General features: G+C 45.3%; 1 long non-coding RNA gene across 1 annotated transcript; it reads left to right on the top strand.

The window, feature by feature from the left end:
• Nucleotides 1-2,735: 2,735 nt before the first annotated feature.
• On the top strand, nt 2,736-4,137 carry LOC133139881 (uncharacterized). The gene is made up of 3 exons (XR_009709968.1): nt 2,736-3,094; nt 3,529-3,851; nt 3,985-4,137. It is a non-coding gene; the product is annotated as an uncharacterized LOC133139881 (long non-coding RNA).
• Nucleotides 4,138-4,593: the final 456 nt, after the last annotated feature.

Raw genomic sequence — 4,593 nt, 5'->3', positions numbered from 1 at the left:
GGGAGAGTGGTCTGATCCCCTGCTTTGTTACTATCGAAGACATGAAGGCGTGGAACATTTCCGAAGACCAAGATATTGTCAAGGAAAGGTTCGTACCACTAACACTTTTAGAATGCCTTTCGCTCAGTAGGGTTCGAAAATAATGTTGCCCATTGTGAAACAATGATCCTGCCTTTAGCCCTGAGCTTAGTGTAGAAATCATGATGGAGCACCCCCCTCCCCTCAGGCAACTGACACCTGCATTATCAAATGTGGGAATAGCATGAGCTTTAGGCTGGTTTTCACAGTGGGTCTTCTGTTAAAATATATGTTGTGTTACAAATGTGTTACTGTCACCACAAAATGCAATTTTATCGTGGGATTAAGACTTGTTTCAGCAAACTTTGTGCTCAGTTCACTTCAGTCCGACAGTGTTTGTGCTGGGGCCGTGCAGGGATGAGAATTAACACAGAGGATTCTGTTTGTGTTCAGATTCCAGATGGAAGATTCAGGCAGGGAGGATGGCCTGGTTTACCTGGTAAAGAACCTGGGCTGAGCACATACCATGTTCAAATGTAGAAAAAAGGCCGCAAGAAAGTCTTTTGTGACATCCCTGGCAATTCCTGCACATGCTCATACTCTCGACAATATCAATAAGCGTTGCAGGGTGACAGGGGCAGTAACGGTAAATTCATGGTTCTCTCACTCACTGATTTTGGGCTTATGATGCCTCCTGAACACAGACCTGGGAGGTGAACATCCAGCTGAAGCTGCAGGAGATGGAGAGGGCCTGCAGACAGATCTGTGGGAACCAGGGACTGGGGCCCCTCAGCCCACGTCTAGCCTGTGAGTCTGTGGGAACCAGGGACTGGGGCCCCTCAGCCCACGTCTAGCCTGTGAGTCTGTGGGAACCAGGGACTGGGGCCCCTCAGCCCACGTCTAGCCTGTGACCAGGACCTTCACCAGGCCACTCTCACTGACCTGTAAGCCCTGCGCACACGCATGTCCATGTGCATGTAGAACTATTCTTCTCCTGTGCATCACAGAGGAACCTGGAAATGAAATGTTGCTGAGGGCCCACTCAGTCATTTTGGTTGGTAATGTTGGTGCGGTGGATTAACTCTACTGTAATCAATGAAAATGACAAGTATAGTAACTAAGTACCTTAGTGGATCGTGGTGCTTGGGAGTTTTTATCTTTGTCTTATATCAGTCTTGAAGCAATTAGCATTTTATGAGCAAGCAAAATTACTTACTTACTGGTCAGGGGCCTCATTTATAAACATTGCGTAGGCATAAAAGAATGCGTACGCCACTTTCTAAGCAAACTTTGGCATTTATAAAAAAGGAACTTGACCGGAAAATGTGCGGTTCTCTACTGAAACTCTGACCCATGCGTACGCACATTAACTGGAGAAATGAGAAACTGTGCCTTTAATGCTCGTGACGTAAGACCAGGAAAACGGGAAGTGAAACAGGATGTAAAAAGGTATAAAGATTTGCCGGGAGTTGTGGCTGGGTATGGCTGCTGTAAGGACGTGCTTCGTCCCGGTTATACTTATTAAAGTGTTGTATTGTTGAATCTCGCTATACGGGTTCTCTCCCTTCCTAAGTGCAACACAACATTTGGCGACGAGAGAAGTCGAAAATGATACACAACAGATATCACTGTGTAAAATAAATCGAAATTGATTGTTGTTGATTGTACTCTTAAAGGGTTCTGATTTTCTGCATGTTTACACTAGGACTCGGAACTATACTGTCCTCTCAGGTCCTCTGCACTTGTTCTGGTGTTTAATTTGCACTTTGTTGTACGTGGCTATGGATAAGAGCGTCTGCTAAATGCCCTGTAATGTAATGTAATGTAATGTAATGAAATATTACCTCTCACGTATCATATATGAAGAGTTAATTTGCAAAAACGGATAAAAGCCTCTCTTACAACGAATAAACAAACAGCTGCTTGATTGATGCTCCCTGGAGTGCCCAAAAAATATGATTTAGGATGATAAATATAAACGGAGATGTTGTTGTAAAATAATCCCTCAAATATGTAGACGAATTGTTAAACAATACTTCATGTTATTAAATGTATTCTCATAAATAATATGGTGAACAGTCGGACAAATTGCGCTGCACTGATGCCGTTTACAATGCGTCAGTCGGGCAGATACGAGTGCACAGTTTCATTTATTGTTATCATATTCATATATTGTAGTGGCCACTCACTAGCAGGACAGTGTGTTTCAGTGGTTTAGACTTCACTGCGATCTAGCCCTTGTTAACGTTACTATGCAACTACATTATCCATGTTCCTTAGCGGTAATGACTTTCAGGAAGTGTTGCGAGAGAGTGTTCGTGTGTTGTGAGTTTTGAATGAGAGAATGCAATAAACAACACGTTTATTTTCTCCGTCCACAAAAAGCCTCCTTTGCACCTTTTTGTTCCCATACTCCCACAATATTATGTTTTATAACGTGTTTATTGTTATGGATTTTTGTTCGTTTTATCTCTTAATTTTGTAACTGTGTTTTCAATGGTGCTAGACAAATAACGTGTATTATTATTATTATTATTATTATTATTATTATTATTATTATTATTATTATCATAGTCATCATCACATTCGTTGTGCAGAACTGTTCGTCATTTACAATCAATCAGGATAATTCCCACACCTGTAGCTTTTCAGAGGCAATCAAATGGGTGGGTATAAAAGGGCATGCAATCATGATACGCAATTACGCACAATGGCTTATTTGGCACTGTTAGAGGATGTGGCAAATCGAAGACTTCGGAGGGAGCGAATCTTCCGAGACCAACAGGATCCACTGGCCAATGATGATGAGTGGCTTATGAGCCGGTTCCGACTTCCACGAGCTGTTCTTTTGGATCTCTGTGCTGTATTGAGCCCAGCTTTACAGCGAAACAGAAACCATGCCGTGCCAGTCCCACTTCAAGTCCTCACAACACTGGGATTTATGGCAACAGGGACTTTTGAGAGGGAATTGGCTGACAGATCAGGGATATCTCAGCCAACCCTTAGTCGTGTCATGCCAGACATGTTGGGAGGTGTAATTGGTTTGGTGCATCTGTACATCAACTTTCCTTACACGGTGGGTGAACAGGCAAATAAAAAAAGTGCAATTTGCAGCAATGTCCGGTTTCCCAAATGTCATCGGTGCTATTGACTGCACTCATGTTGCTATAAGGGCACCGACTGAGAATGAAAATGCTTTCATTAATCGAAAGCATTTTCATTCTATGAATGTCCAAATCGTGTGTGATGCGGACATGTTACTGACCAATGTAGTGGCTCGGTGGCCTGGATCAACCCATGATTCATTTATATTGAGACACAGCAGTGTTGGGCGCAGACTTGAGGCCAGGGCTGTGCCAGATGGCTGGCTTCTAGGTACGGATAATTAATGTAGAAATCTTCAATAAATTGCGATTTTTCTCTACAGTGTCAAACCCATTCACGAATCTTGCAGGTGACAGTGGATATCCCCTAAAACAGTGGCTGCTCACCCCTTTCCCCAACCCACAGAGCGCAGAGGAGAGGAACTACAACATGCGCCACAGCCAGGCACGCGCTGTTGTGGAGCGCACCATCGGGCTTTTTAAAGGCAGATGGCGTTGCCTTGATGCTACAGGAGGAAAACTGCTCTACAAGCCCGAAAAGGTGTGCCATATAGTGATGGCGTGTGCTGTGCTACATAATGTGGCACAGCTAAGGAATGTGGCTATACCCCCTGATGCTGATGGTCGCGCTGACCCCGAGCCCAACCCCTATCCCCAGGCATTTGAGCCAATCGCTGCTGCCGTGCGCCAGCGTGTGGCTGTGATGCGTCGCTTGTAAAAACACAAAAGGTATGGAAACAAATATCTATTTATTTAGGAACTGTTTCATTGTATTACTCATTTCAATTAACACATTTTTGATGTCATTCAACTCTCTGGCAACCGCGTTGATGGAGTCGATGGTTTCTCTCTGCATTTGCAGGATTGCATTGGTGAGGACACGGCCGCTGCTGGAGGGTTGAGCTGCACGAGGTGCAGTGGAGACGTTGGGCGCACACAGCTCCTCCGCTGCACTGCCACCGACCCCGCTGGAACACGCAGCTGCACTGCCACCGACCCCGCTGGAACACGCAGCTGCACTGCCACCGACCCCGCTGGAACTCGCAGCTGCACTGCCACCGACCCCGCTGGAACACGCAGCGACTAAAAGAAAGAAAGAAATTGCTTTCAAATCTCAGTTGTTTGACAATAAAGTTACATGTGTTTAAACACAACTTGAATGCATTTGGTTTGCTCATTTCAAATAATATAAAGTACTTACGTGAGTCATCCGGTGTCTCTTGTAAATCGGTGTCCCCCTCTGCCTCCGTCACTACTCCACTCAGGAGGGGTTCACCGATTATCCCTGCCAGCCTCTCGTCCAGTGGTGTGAGCTCCGGTGTCCCCTCTCCCCCCGCCTGTGGCGCAAACGCTCTGCCTGTGCATGGCTATGCGCTTTTTAGCGTCCAATTTAATGTCAGACCACTTTTTTTTAATGTCGGCGATGGTCCGAACCGCTGACCCCACAGTATTCACAGCGTCAGCGACATGC

This window comes from Conger conger, chromosome 11 (genome assembly GCF_963514075.1).
Source record: "Conger conger chromosome 11, fConCon1.1, whole genome shotgun sequence".
Taxonomy (NCBI): Eukaryota; Metazoa; Chordata; class Actinopteri; order Anguilliformes; family Congridae; genus Conger; species Conger conger.
Note: the sequence above shows the minus strand (reverse complement) of the source record. Positions and strands in the feature narration are given on the sequence as shown.